Source organism: Ranitomeya imitator, chromosome 4, assembly GCF_032444005.1.
Source record: "Ranitomeya imitator isolate aRanImi1 chromosome 4, aRanImi1.pri, whole genome shotgun sequence".
Lineage (NCBI taxonomy): Eukaryota > Metazoa > Chordata > Amphibia > Anura > Dendrobatidae > Ranitomeya > Ranitomeya imitator.
In genome coordinates this window covers 339281560-339297865 of record NC_091285.1, presented here as the reverse complement: position 1 = coordinate 339297865, position 16306 = coordinate 339281560, and the positions used below count along the sequence as shown (strand labels likewise).

The 16306-nt window shown below is 39.7% G+C and overlaps 1 protein-coding gene across 1 annotated transcript in view; it reads left to right on the top strand.

Moving 5' to 3' along the window:
- Positions 1-16306, top strand: part of TAFA5 (TAFA chemokine like family member 5) — an 875188-nt gene that overhangs the window by 59613 nt on the left and 799269 nt on the right. The window lies entirely within an intron of this gene.

Sequence of the window (16306 nt, the reverse complement as noted above, 5' to 3'; positions counted from 1 at the left end):
GATTCTGCCTTTCACTGTAAGATTAAACAGTGGGAGAGCATCATAACTACTTTGATATAATATGCCTTTCCTTTAAGAAGTGATAAATAGAGAAAGAATAAGAAGAATTACACATATGCTGAGGTTCCTTCACTTGCCTGACTTTTTTATTAGGTGGCTTAGTTTAAAGAGACGAATATTTTCATGGCTTTAAAAACAGTTAATAATATTATTGGACTTGGATATTCAGACATGTTACATTTTTTATAACCATGTAATTACAGCATATGCTGGAATTGATGACCATTAACTTCAAGGCATTTTTATACTCTAACAATAACTGGAAGTGAAATCCCATGTAATTTGTCTCAGTTTGTTTCATTCATTTCAGCAATAATATGGATTCTGCTTTCACATTTTGTTTAATAGATATCAAAATAAAGGATCTGTTCTAGTAATTTCACAGATAAAGCAGAAATATAAATATGCAAAGCATTTCAAATCACAATTGCTCCAAGGAAGTAAGATATTTGTGAAAACAGAACAAATGCATACTTATTAAAGGGATTTTCTGCTATGGAAAATCATCATTTTTAAGGATCACAGAGTGTCCGTTGTTGAAACACCCATTAATCAGCTGTAATCTGAGGAACTAGAAGCTAATGTTTTATTTTCCTAAAGCGCCACCATAGGGTAAATGAAGTATTGTCCTTTTTTCTTTATACTTAAAAGGTTGCCTTTATATTTCACAGACAGCAATGTCCTCCTTAGATATTGATGATCTTTCTAGCTGCTCTGCCTTTGGAAAAATAGATGATCCAGGATGGGTTTTGTCAATATTATCTCAGAATACTCTAATAGGATGTTTACATGGGGATTATCTAACCCAGTCATTCAAATTGTATTGCAAATATTAAATATCTTCTATTAAAAGTTTTTTAACAGGACTTGTCACTTGCCAAATATATACATACCGTATATACTCGAGTATAAGCCAAGATTTTCAGCCCATTTTATTGGGCTGAAAGTCCCCCTCTCGGCTTATACTCGAGTCATACCCGGGGGTCAGCAGGTGAGGGGGAGCGGGGGCTGTCTAGTTATACTCACCTGCTCTGGCGCGGTTTCTGCAGTCCCGGCTTCTCCTGGCGCTGTATATTCTTCCTGTACTGAGCGGTCACATGGTACCGCTCATTACAGCAATGAATATGCGGCTCCACCTCCCATACAGGTGGAGCCGCATATTCATTGCTCTAATGAGCGGTAACTGTGACCGCTCCATACAGGAAGAATATGCAGTGGCGGGAGAAGCAGGGACCGCGCCAGGAGCAGGTAAGTATACGGGGAGGGGTTCGCTGCGCAATATTTACCACTCCTCTTTCCCTTGCGGCTCCGGCTCCAGCGTCCTCTGGCTGTGACGCTCAGGTCAGAGGGCGTGGTGATGTAGTCAGTGCGCACCCTCTGCTGAGCATCAGTGCTGGAGACGGAGACGCACGAGGAGCAGGTAAATATTGAAAGCGCCGGCGTCCTGAGCGAAGAGAGGTGAGCATGTGACTTTTTTTTATTGCAGCAGCATTATATATGGCAAAGCTTTATATGGAGCATCTATGGGGCCATAATTAACGGTGCAGAGCATTATAAATGGGCCACAGCTTTATATGGAGCATCTATGGGGCCATAATGAACGGTGCAGAGCAATATATATGAGGCACAGCTTTATATGGAGCATCTATGGGGCCATAATGAACGGTGCAGAGCATTATATATGGGGCACAGCTTTATATGGAGCATCTATGGGGCCATAATGAACGGTGCAGAGCATTATATATGGCACAGCTTTATAAGGAGCATCTATGGGGCCATAATGAATGGTGCAGAGCATTATATATGTGGCACAGCTTTATATGGAGCATCTATGGGGCCATAATAAACTGTGCAGAGCAATATATATGGCACAGCTTTATATGGAGCATCTATGAGGCCATAATGAACTGTGCAGAGCAATATATATGGCACAGCTTTATGTGGAGCATCTCTGGGGCCATAATGAATGGTGCAGAGCAATATATATGGCACAGCTTTATATGGAGCATCTATGGGGCCATAATGAATGGTGCAGAGCAATATATATGGCACAGCTTTATATGGAGCATCTATGAGGCCATAATGAACTGTGCAGAGCAATATATATGGCACAGCTTTATGTGGAGCATCTATGGGGCCATAATGAATGGTGCAGAGCAATATATATGGCACAGCTTTATATGGAGCATCTATGAGGCCATAATGAACTGTGCAGAGCAATATATATGGCACAGCTTTATAAGGAGCATCTATGGGGCCATAATGAACTGTGCAGAGCATTATATGTGGCACTGCTTTATATGGAGCATCTATGGGGCCATAATGAACTGTGCAGAGCAATATATATGGCACAGCTTTATAAGGAGCATGTATGGGGCCATAATGAACTGTGCAGAGCATTATATGTGGCACAGCTTTATATGGAGCATCTATGGGGCCATAATGAATGGTGCAGAGCAATATATATGGCACAGCTTTATATGGAGCATCTATGAGGCCATAATGAACTGTGCAGAGCAATATATATGGCACAGCTTTATAAGGAGCATCTATGAGGCCATAATGAACTGTGCAGAGCAATATATATGGCACAGCTTTATAAGGAGCATCTATGGGGCCATAATGAACTGTGCAGAGCATTATATGTGGCACTGCTTTATATGGAGCATCTATGGGGCCATAATGAACTGTGCAGAGCAATATATATGGCACAGCTTTATATGGAGCATCTATGGGGCCAAAATGAACGGTGCAGAACATTATATATGGGGCACAGCTTTATACGGAGCATCTATGGGGCCATAATGAACGGTGCAGAGCATTATATGTGGCACAGCTTTATGTGGAGCATCTATGGGGCCATAATGAACGGTGCAGAGCATTATATATGTGGCACAGCTTTATATGGAGCATCTATGGGGCCATAATGAACGGTATGGAGCATTATATATGGCACAGCTTTATATGGAGCATCTATGGGGCCATAATGAATGGTGCAGAGCATTATATGTGGCACAGCTTTATACAAAGCATCTATGGGGCCATAATGAACAGTGCAGAGCATTATATATGGCACAGCTTTATATGGAACATCTATGGGGCCATAATGAACGGTGCAGAGCATTATATATGGCACAGCTTTATATGGAGCATCTATGGGGCCATAATGAACGGTGCAGAGCATTATATATGGCACAGCTTTTTATGGAGCATCTATGGGGCCATGATGAATGGTGCAGAGCATTATATATGGCACAGCTTTATATGGATCATCTATGGGGCCATAATGAACGGTGCAGAGCATTATATGTGGCGCAGCTTTATAAGGAGCATCTATGGGGCCATAATGAACGGAGCAGAACATTATATATGACACAGCTTTATATGGAGCATCTATGGGGCCATAATGAACGGTGCAGAGTATTATATGGGGCACAGCTTTATATGGAGCGTCTATGGGGCCATAATGAACGGTGCAGAGCATTATATGTGGCGCAGCTTTATAAGGAGCATCTATGGGGCCATAATGAATGGAGCAGAACATTATATATGACACAGCTTTATATGGAGCATCTATGGGGCCATAATGAACGGTGCAGAGTATTATATGGGGCACAGCTTTATAAGGAGCATCTATGCGGCCATACTGAACGGTGCAGGGCATTATATATGGCACAGCTTTATATTGAGCATCTATGGGGCCATAATGAACGATATGGAGCATCTATTTTTATTTTTGAAATTCACCAGTAGCTGCTGCATTTACTACCCTAGGCTTATACTCGAGTCAATAAGTTTTCCCAGTTTTTTGTAGCAAAATTAGGGGGTCGGCTTATACTCGAGTATATACGGTATATATATATACACATATATATACACATATATATACACACACACACATATATATATATATGTATATATATATATATATATACATACAGTACAGACCAAAAGTTTGAACACAGCTTCTCATTTACATTTTTTTCTGTATTTTCATGACTATGAAAATTGTAAATTCACACTGAAGGCATCAAAACTATGAATTGACACATGTGTCAAGTGTATGTCCTCTTTAATGTCAGAAATATACAGTAAACGAGTATAACTATTTCAATATCATTTTTAGTTATGGTATGCTCATTATTTGCACATAACACTTCTTCCGCTTCACCATATTCAAGCTTCTAAATGTTTTGACTTCCTATTGACTTCCTATTGACATCTCTTTTTTTCAAAGGTAAATGAAAACAAACAGTACAGACCAAAAGTTTAGACACACCTTCTCATTTAAAGATTTTTCTGTATTTCCAATTTACAATTTTCATAGTCATGAAAATACAGAAAAATCTTTAAATGAGAAGGTGTGTCTGAACTTTTGGTCTGCACTGTAGGTATATTGTCAATATACTTATATTTTTATTACGGATTCATTTTTGGGTAATCAGTTTCCTATGTTCTTGATAGAAACTGCTGGTGTCCAGCTGAAGCACATGGCTGCAATGCATAGATGATGACTAATTCCCTGTTGTAAATATTACTACAATCATAACCTAAATTAACAAGCACAATAACTAAATTAACTAGCTATTCCTCTTTCCAAAGATTTGCTTACAAAATTCTAATATTTTTTAAAGCTTTTGGAAGGCATCCAAACTGTAATAGCACAGATTTGGAGACTGTCAACTGGAAAAAGAGTCTGTGAATCTAAAGGCGTTCATAAGGCTTCAGTTCTATTGGCTGCCTCATTTTAACAGCTCTTTAAACTTTATAGAGTGATTATTTACATTTATGCCTTTGTAGTCCTGGGACACATGCGTACGTTTATAGGACATTTCACTGAAATGAAATAGGATTGGTTGTATTCTTGTGACACAGCAAGAATAACGTAGGAATACGTAAGGAAATAGTACAGACAGGGATGTTTTTAGGTCACATATTTTTATTGCTTTTTTTCCTGTTTGTGATGCACCATATTAAATGATATATTTAGAGTATGCATGATTGATAATTTAACAGCAAGATGGCTTGTCATTTGTCATCAGTAACATGAGTGATACAAATCACTTACAAAGATTAAGTTATCCCATCAATGATGTGGATTAAAATTGATATTTGGCTATTTTTAGCAAACTTGTAGATGAAACAATCAAAGTTAATCCAAAAGTAATTGTCATAAAAAATTAGTTATTTTTAATAGTGCAGAAAATATTAGGATGTATGATTATTAATGGGCAGTATATTCAGTATACCTAACAATTAAATATATTCATCGGTCCAAATTAATACAATTATAAATCACAAGTGGTGAGTGAGAGACAGGATCTGTGAAAACTTTAATTTTGGCAATTCAGCTGTTTGAAGAGATATTCTGGTAATATGTTATATATCCACAGGATAGGTGTTAACTCCAAGATCGTTACTCAATTGTTGATACCACCATCAATCCCAAAGCGGAACATGCCCATTTCTGCTCTGTTCTCTACTGATGGAGACAGCCAATTACTCATCACTGTGATAATAAAAAAAGAATATACTTTCTGATGTAATTTTAGAACCCTACCTCCATGACCACTAAGATCTTAAAGGGAACATTTCATGTAAAAATGCTATGAACCTGTTGGCATAGGTTAATAGTGTTCTAAAGCCCTGCAGCTCAAAGGAAGTGAACTTTATTCCTTCCCATTGCCAAAGGGTTTTCAGTCATAGTTGTGAGCTGGCGCAGCTTTAGTCACAGGTCAGTGCATTGATAGGCGGCTGTAATGCTGTCAGTCAGTGCCGGGGTGTGGTTAAAGCTTCCTTTCACTTTATTGAGCGGTAAGAGAAGCCGCTTTGACCAACCCCTTCATAATGCTATCAACCTGCAGGCATGGGTTAATTTGCAGGTTGATCTTCAATGTTGTGTTTTAAAGCCCGGCTGCTCAGAGGAAATTAACTTTATTCCAGTTGCCGAAGGGCTTTCAGTCATAGGGGTGGGCTGGCACAGCTATAGTCAGAGTTCAGTGCATTGAGAGGCAGCTGTTTCCACAGCCCGACTCTGGCTCTAATGCTGTCAGTCAGTGCCTCGGTGTGGTTAAAGCTGCCTTTCACTGTATATTTCGGCTCAACCCTATGACCAAATGTCTAACGCTATCGGGCAGATTGATCCCATATCTCTTGGTTAACAGCATTTTTTTTCCATGACAGGTTTCTTTGAAGGTTAGTGTCCTAGGAAATACAGGTGTATAATTTTACACTAGATAATAAACTGACATATATACATATGTCTGTGCATTATAGTTAAAAAGTGTAAAAGTACAAATCTTCAAACAATTTTACAGTCATTTTATTTTTTTACAGCCTTTAGTGAACTACTTAAAAAAAACTGTATAGTATCCCATGCAATATGGCTCCTTAAATGCCAAATTCAGAACAAGTGGTAATAGACATTTTTTTCCTTCTGTAACAGCGCTACTTTGCATACTTTTTTCCAGGGAATATTACCTGTACAAATTATCCTAAATTGATCTTTGCAAGATCCAATTCCCCTCAACATCTAAGGCTACTTTCACACTAGCGTTTTCTGCAATCCGTCACAATGCATCGTTTTGCAGAAAAAAGTGCTTGCAGGATGCGTTTTTTCCCATAGACTTGCATTGACGACGCATTTGCGACGGATTGCCACACGTTGCATCCGTCGAGCGACGGATGCGTCGTGCTTTTACGGACCATCGGGAGAAAAAAACGCTACATGTAACGTTTTTTTCTCCTGTCGGACCGCTTTTTCCGACCGCGCATGCGCGGCCGGAACTCCGCCCCCACCTCCCCGCACCTTACAATGGGGCAGCGGATGCGCCGGAGAAATGCATCCGCTGCACCCGTTGTGCAATGCAGCAAACGCTAGCGTCGGAATCTCTCCTTGACGCATTGCGACGGGGAGATTCCGACGCTAGTGTGAAAGAAGCCTAAGTGCTTCGTTGAAGATATATGTTTGAAAATAAATGTAGAAATGGGCCCACCTATTGTAAAAATAAATCTCTTTTTAGAAAGGACATTGTCAATGAAAAGCAGGGCAACAAGGAGGCAATGGTAGAAACACATTCTGTATTCTTTGTATATTTATCTGTTTCTATACCATCTAAGAGGAAAATATAAAATAATACATTACTGACTCTTATTCTTTAAATGGCAACTGATTACTACGAGGACAAAATAAAATCAGAAAAGATAATTCTAAAGAGTATTTTCAATATTTTACAAATAATATTGGGAATATCAGTCACTGACCAACAAATGATGCGGACATGTTTTTGCTGGGTTTAAAAAACTTTTAAATTATTTACATCAAGTCTTGTACCATTGCTTCTCTGAGGGCTGAAAGAGAATAAGATGTTGGCTAAAGACCTCCATCTGAAGCTCTCCCTTAGAGTATACCGCTTTTAGCTTGCCATTGGATGAATCAGGAAGATTACATTGAACCTGAGCTAGAAATAGTATAGCAATTTTGAAGAAATTAAATGAGTTCAAAGCCAAAACACATCCTGCCGCTGGCTACGAGGAAAGAGGAAAATGTATCTAGCGTTGTGCAAAGATTGGCACACAGAAGAAGACAATGGGCTGTCATCAGAACAGCAATACAGTTTTCCCATGCATTGTATACCCACAGACTACACATGAAATAACTAAACTGATGTGTGTCTCTTTTGTTCAGTACATTCCCTTTATGAAATTTGGTGATCAGTGTAATGTTCAGATAACTTCCACTCGTAAAATATGAAGATATGCTGACAGATAATGGTTAAGAATACACTATTGTCTGTCAATTAATCTTAAGTTAACGATTTTGAATTGCTAAAAAGATTTAATTGAAATGGAGACATAAAAAGCACATACTTTTGACAGCATTATAGATCCTCTTCACCGTAATAGAAAAAAATGTTTTCCATTGTAACATGAGTTGGTGGTAAAATGCAATTTCTTTCTATAAAGGGAGCTGGACACACAATTTGTAGCATAAATATGAAGGGTAGGTACAGTAAACTTGTAACCAGCAGTCATGACTCATGAGTCCCGATGGAAAGCTAGATGTATAATTTTGGTGCAAAAGAGTCTTTACATTGTTTTGGAAATGAGCCTAATGAAAAGATGCCAGAAGACCAACTACAGGTAGGGTCTAGTAATGTGATGGGGGCAGCACAAGGTAATGATGATGCTTGGTGGGTATTTGTGGAGGCTTAACCATTAAAGGTTGAACACCATTGCATCTTGTGAAATTGCTTGATATTTGGTGTGAGATCTTGTTATTTATGTTATGAGATTACATTGACTCGTCTCCATTCTTGGTATTTGTTTTAGGTCACAATTTAAGTGCTGCTTTATTGCCTATGTCTGGCATTTTTACTGGGAATTTTTAGACATTACTGACCTTTGCTGTGTTCGTGTATGTATTTTGATTTTTGAATTAAGTCATTTTATACTAATTCAGTTGTACATTATTATTATTATCATGGAGTTTTAAACCTGTTTCTAGGCTCTAGCGTTTAATTATGAATTTGCTTTCAGCTGTTCATACATAGTCACTATTTTACCACATACAGAAGTGGAAAGCACCCACAATACCACAGGAGCATTGATGCTGAAATACCTTGAATTGACTGAGCTGTGATGCATAACTTGTGGACACAAACATGGAGTGCTCAATGTATGTCCATGATACAATCACAGGTTTATACATCTGTATTGAATTCTTCTAAGCACATATTGTGTTTCTTATGTTGGTTTAGTTTGTGATTACTAATCTGGTTATAATGCGTTATGCACTTTAATTATCCATTAAAAATGTGCAATATGACACATTTATTCTAGTGATGATTAACAAGGTCAGAATTGATACTACATCAACATAAATTCAGTAATTCGATGACCCCTCCAAGAGATGTGCCGACCCTTACCTTGAATTTAGTTATAGATTTTTCATGAAAAAAATTTTGTTGCAGTATTGTGGAATATTAGCATAACAATTATTTTCAAAACCATGAGCTGCAATTCACTCATTAGCCACGCAGAGACATCTCTTAACACAGTGCCACAAAATCAAGTTTATCTTTCAAAGCTAGTAATCTCTCACCAAGGTCAAGAGCAGAGGTAAGGAATGATACTTCTTACTACTTCATTATTACTATGTTATTTGTTAGACCAGTTGAAAAAATACACATGCCTGCAAGTTCAACGAGAAATCTGAAAACCTTAATTAACCCTGGTTGACCTTGAGAAAGCATGATCCAATTTACCTTAACACAGGAAAAATTCTTTACTCACCCTCGAGACAATCTTCGTAGATCGATATTTAGCTAGGTTTTTTAATATAAATTTAATAACCCTTTATATTACATTGTAAATAACCATTTTCACAATTGGAAGGTGATCAATTTAGATGGACTTTAGATTTGTTTTTTGCAGGTAATTGTAAATTGAACAGCTGTCCACTATGATTACTATATGGGCTATTTAGTGTAAAAAGTTGTAGGTTTGATCAGGAATTATATTGCCCAGATTACTCTCTAAAAATATTTATTTGTAGTTTTGACTTTTCCAATTTATGTTATGTATGACGTTTAAGAAAATTGCAGCACCACAGCGAAGAGTATTGCCTGTTAATTGGACATTATAGAAATACAGGAGGTCCCAGTTACAGAACCCTCCACAATGTGTCAGAATTGCATATATCTGGGAACAATCAGCAGATGAAAAATCAAGTCCCTGAATGCTTTACCCCCCAAAAATTGAGAGAAATGAGCTACTGAAAGCTCAGTATTTCAAAACTGTGTCGATAGCAACAAGTAGATGGTGAATCTATCCTATCCATAGTTTACATAATTTGCATGGCCGTTTAATTCTATATTTTCCCTGCCTGGCTATACATTGCTTCCACTTGTGACTATACAGTAGTTCTTATAGAGTAGGAGAAGCTGAGAAGAATGATATTTAAATGTGTTGGAAAACATTCAATATAACTTGTATTTTATTCATTAAAGTCTTTTGTGTTTGTATACATATGAGTAGGGATGAGCGGACCCATGGAAGTATGGGTTCAGGTACGCGACTCAAACGTTATTTCAAAGTTTGGTTCCTGTACCAGAACTGTGCCCGAACTTGAACCAGAACCCGGACTCCATTGAAAACAATGTGGACCCAAACTTTTGAGCTGGAAACAAATGTTCTCTCTCACTTTGAACTCTGAACATTACAACAAACTTTCGGGAGAAGTCCGTGTTCATCATTTAGCACCATACACTAACTGTCTGGTGCGAACCCCGAACTTAAAGGCTCGGGTTCCCTCATCTCTAAATATGAGTCCATTGGGCAATCTTTCTAGTGATTGTCAGATGCACAATCATACAGGGAAGACCGTCCCCTGGGCTCGAACAATAGAAAGGAACAGCATCAAGTCCAGGTGATGAAAACGAAAAAAGCCTTTATTCCGCCATGATACAACCTTTCAACCACAATTGGTCTTTATCGAAATTTGCTTAATGACCCAATTTGACATAAAGTGTCCAATTGGGTCATTGGACTTGGAACGTGCATCTTGGGACTGACATGCTGTTGGCTGATTTTTCTTTGTCCGTCCTCTGGATTCAGTCATGTTAACACCAGGGATTTCAATGAATAAAATGCACGTTTTGCAGAAACTTTTCCCACCTTCTGATAAGCTCCTCCTGTTCTATAACATCCTGCCTGCACGTCAGATACTATTTTCAACATGACAGGCTCTCTTTCAGATAAGTTTTCTTCATGATGCAACTCCTTCAATATATTACGGTATATATTCTTTAATACTTTACACTATCTTATGTCTTTATGTATTGTCAGTTTGTTTAATTGTTATCATTTCATTTAGAAAAAAGTTGAATTGAATTAGATTTACCTGTAGGGAATATGATTATTGGAAAAGTTGACACACTACATAAACGTTTCTTGTGTTATGCATAGTTTTAACCCCTTAGCGACCGCCGATACGCCTTTTAACGGCGGCCGCTAAGGGTACTTAAACCACAGCGCCGTTAATTAACGGCGCTGTGGAAAAAGTGAATAGCGCCCCCCAGAGTTGGATTTTCTCTGGGGTCTCGGCTGCCGAGGGTAGCCGAGACCCCAGAGAACATGATTCGGGGGTTTTTTTACCCACCCCGCATTTGCGATCGCCGGTAATTAACCATTTACCGGCGATCGCAAAAAAAAAAAAAGTGATCTCTTTTTAATTTCTCTGTCCTCCGATGTGATCGCACATCGGAGGGCAGAGAAAAGGGATCCCAGGTGGCCCCCCCAATACTCACCTATCTCCCCCGATGCTCCTCGTGTCTCCCGGTGGGCGCCGCCATCTTCAAAATGGCGGGCGCATGCGCAGTGCGCCCGTCGGCCAGCCTCGCGAGAATCTTTGGGGTCTCGGCTGCCGGGGGTAGCCGAGACCCCAAAGAGCATGATCGGGGTCGGTTTTACCAACCCCTGTTTTGCGATCGCCGGTAATTAACTGTTTACCGGCAACCGCAAAAAAAAAAAAAAAAAATTAAAGTGTAATTCTCTGCCCTCTGATGTGATTGCACATCAGAGGACAGAGAAATAGGGGGATTTGGAGACCCTAGCATACTCACCTGTGTCCCTGGATCCTCTTGCTGCTCCTCCTGGCCGCTGGCAGAAGAGAATGGCGGGCGCATGCGCAGTGCGCCCGCCATCTGTCTCCATCTGCCGGCCGGCAGGAGAACAGCAGTTGGGACTAAAATTAGGGTTAGGATTAGGGGTAGGGTTAGGGCTAGGGTTAGGGGTAGGGTTAGGGGTTGGGTTAGGGGTAGGGGTAGGGTTAGGGGTAGGGTTAGGGGTAGGGTTAGGGGTAGGGTTAGGGCTAGGGTTAGGGGTAGGGTTAGGGGTAGGGTTAGGGGTAGGGTTAGCGGTAGGGTTAGGGTTAGGGGTAGGGTTAGGGGTAGGGTTAGGGGTAGGGCTAGGGTTAGGGCTAGGGTTAGGGTTAGGGCTAGGGTTGGGGCTAAATTTAGGGTTAGGGCTAAATTTAGGGTTAGGGTTGGGGCTAAATTTAGGGTTAGGCTTTTTTCACACTTACGTCGGTACGAGGCCGTCGCAATGCGTCGGCCCAACATACCGACGCACGTTGTGAATATTGTGCACAACGTGGGCAGCAGCTGTAGTTTTTCAACGCATCCGCTGCCCAATCTATGTCCTGGGGAGGAGAGGGTGGAGTTACGGCCACGCATGCGCGGTCAGAAATGGCGGATGCGACGTACAAAAAAACGTTTTATTGAACGTTTTTTTGTGCCGATGGTCCTCCAAAACACAACTGATCCAGTGCACGACGGACGCGACGTGTGGCCATCCGTCACGATCCGTCAGCAATGCAAGTCTATGGGCAAAAAACGCATCCTGTGGAAAAATATATATATATTTTTTTTTATGACTCTGCATTATAAACTTCTGTGAAGCACTTGGGCATTCAAAGTTCTCACCACACATCTATATAAGTTCCTTGGGGGGTCTAGTTTCCAAAACGAGGTCACTTGGGGGTTACTACTGTTTAGGTACATCAGGGGCTCTGCAAACGCAACATAACGCCCACAGACCATTCTATCTAAGTCTGCATTCCAAAATGGCGCTCCTTCCCTTCCGAGCTCTGCCGTGCGCCCAAACAGTGGTTTACCACCACATATGGGGCATCAGCATACTCAGGATAAATTGGACAACAACTTTAGTGGTCCAATTTCTCCTGTTACCCTTGTGAAAATAAGAACTTGGGGGCTACAATATCTTTTTTGTGAAAATTTTTTTTTTTTTTTATTTTCACGACTCTGCATTCTAAACTTCTGTGAAGCACTTGGGCATTCAAAGTTCTCACCACACATCTAGATAAGTTCCTTGGGGGGTCTAGTTTCCAAAATGGGGTCACTTGTGGGGGGTTACTACAGTTTAGGTACATCAGGGGCTCTGCAATCGCAACATAATGCCCACAGACCATTCTATCAAAGTCTGCATTCCAAAAAGGCGCTCCTTCCCTTCCGAGCTCTGCCGTGCGCCCAGTGGTTTACCCCCACATATGGCGCATCAGCGTACTCGGGATAAATTGGACAACAACTATTGCAGTCCAATTTCTCCTGTTACCCTTGTGAAAATAAAAACTTGGGGGCTACAATATCTTTTTTGTGGAAAAAAAAAATATTTTTTATTTTCACGACTTTGCATTCTAAACTTCTGTGAAGCACTTGGGCATTCAAAGTTCTCACCACACATCTACATAAGTTCCTTGGGGGGTCTAGTTTCCAAAATGGGGTCACTTGTGAAGGGTTTCTACTGGTTAAGTACATCAGGGGCTCTGCAAACGCAACATAATACCCGCAGACCATTCTATCAAAGTCTGCATTCCAAAACGGCGCTCCTTCCTTCCGAGCTCTGCCGTGCGCCCAAACAGTGGTTTACCCCCACATATGGGGTACCAGCATACTCAGGACAAATTGGACAACAACTTTTGGGGTCCAATTTCTCTTGTTACCCTTGTGAAAATAAAAACTTGGGGGCTAAAAAATCTTTTTTGTGGAAAAAAAAATATTTTTTATTTTCACGACTCTGCATTATAAACGTCTGTGAAGCACTTGGGCATTCAAGGTTCTCACCACACATCTAGAAAAGTTCCATGGGGGGTCTAGTTTCCAAAATGGGGTCACTTGTGGGGGATTTCTACTGTTTAGGCACATCAGGGGCTCTCCAAACGCGACATGGCGTCCAATCTCAATTCCAGCCAATTCTACATTGAAAAAGTAAAACGGCACTCCTTCTCTTCCAAGCTCTGCGGTGCGCCCTAACAGTGGTTTACCCCCACATATTGGGTATCAGCGTACTCAGGAGAAATTGCACAACAACTTTTGTGGTCTAATTTCTCCTGTTACCCTTGTGAAAATAAAAATTTGTGGGCAAAAAGATCATTTTTGTAGAAAAAAATGCGATTTTTTTTTTTCACGGCTCTACATTATAAACTTCTGTGAAGCACATGGGGGTTCAAAGTGCTCACCACACATCTAGATATGTTCCTTAAGGGGTCTAGTTTCCAAAATGGGGTCACTTGTGGGGGGTTTCCACTGTTTAGGCACATCAGAGGCTCTCCAAACGCGACATGGCGTCCAATCTCAATTCCAGCCAATTCTACATTGAAAAAGTAAAACGGCGCTCCTTCACTTCCAAGCTCTGCGGTGCGCCCAAACAGTGGTTTACCCCCACATATGGGGTATCGACGTATTCAGGAGAAATCGCACAACAACTTTTGTGGTCTAATTTCTCCTGTTACCCTTGTGAAAATAAGAATTTGTGGGCGAAAAGATCATTTTTGTGTAAACAAAAGCGATTTTTTATTTTCATGGCTCTACGTTATAAACTTCTGTGAAGCACTTGGGGGTTCAAAGTGCTCACCACACATCTAGATAAGTTCCTTAAGGGGTCTAGTTTCCAAAATGGTGTCACTTGTGGGGAGTTTCCACTGTTTAGGCACATCAGGGGCTCTCTAAACGTGACATGGCGTCCGATCTCAATTCCAGCCAATTCTGCATTGAAAAAGTCAAACGGCGCTCCTTCACTTCTAAGTTCTGCGGTGCGCCCAAAAAGTGGTTTACCCCCACATATGGGGTATTGGCGTATTCAGGAGAAATTGCATAACAAAATTTATGGTTACATTTCTGTTTTTACACTTGTGAAAATAAAAAAAATGGTTCTGAATTAAGATGTTTGCAAAAAAAAATTAAATGTTAATTTTTTCCTTCCACATTGTTTCAGTTCCTGTGAAGCACGTAAAGGGTTAATAAACTTCTTGAATGTGGTTTTGAGAACCTTGAGGGGTGTAGTTTTTAGAATGGTGTCACACTTCATTATTTTCTATCATATAGACCCCTCAAAATGACTTCAAATGTGATGTGGTCCCTAAAAAAAAATGGTGTTGTAAAAATGAGAAATTGCTGGTCAACTTTTAACCCTTATAACTCCCTAACAAAAAAAAATTTTGTTTCCAAAATTGTGCTGATGTAAAGTAGACATGTGGGAAATGTTATTTATTAACTATTTTTCGTGACATATCTCTCTGATTTAAGGGCATAAAAATACAAAGTTTGAAAATTGCAAAATTTTAAAATTTTTTGCCATATTTCCGTTTTTTTCATAAATAATCGCAAGTAATATCGAAGAAACGTTACCACTAACATGAAGTACAATATGTCACGAAAAAAAACAATCTCAGAATCAGCGGGATCTGTTGAAGCGTTCCAGAGTTATAACCTCATAAAGTGACAGTGGTCAGAATTGCAAAAATTGGCCTGGTCATTAAGTACCAAATTGGCTCTGTCACTAAGGGGTTAATCAAGTTATCAAGGTAAATATATCAGGGTTCATTTTCAATATATTTTAAGTACATTTCCATATCATACTCTTTTCATTATCTGATGTATGAAAAGTCAGTAATCAATGTCTGCCACATGGTAAATGAATGATCTAAGTAAGTATCATGGGCCGATATGTTTGCATAACTCTTAGAACAACTGCAACATATCCCGTAACAAAACACAAGGTCATATTAACATTGCCACTTGCTATCCACACAGTTTTGAAATATTGAGCTTTCAGGAGCTCATTTCTCATAATTTTCTTTGTAAAGCATTCAGGGACTTGATTTTTCATCTGCTGATAATGCATTACTGAAAGAAAAACCCAAATATTAAATCCTGCAGAGACTAAACATATTTTATGACTCTATAGCTATTGCAATCAATGTGTGCTTTATTATGATATATTTCTATATATTATACAAATGTTAAAGGGTACACATTTTATATAAGCTTTAAAAGTGTTGCTGCTTAAAAAAATTATAGCTCTCAATTTAAGAATATTACTTTCACATTAGCTTTCAGCTCTGCATAGTTGAAGGAACTTAATGAGGGTGAATTCAGCAGGCACCTCCATTGATATTTATTTAAAATGACTTACTTTATTAATCTGAAGTTAAAAATCAGTCCACATTGTTGAAACTGGACATTCTGAAATAAATGTCACCCACACATGCTTACAGTATATATCAGGTATTAATGTGATAGGATATGGGATAACCTGTTGATTGTTGGGTGTCCTACCATCAGGTCACTAGGGATTCAGAGAACTTGTCTCTCCCAAGCTCCAACTGAATCATCTGCAGAGCTCATCCAAGTGCATCTCCACTCCATTCAGTCTCTATGGAAATGCT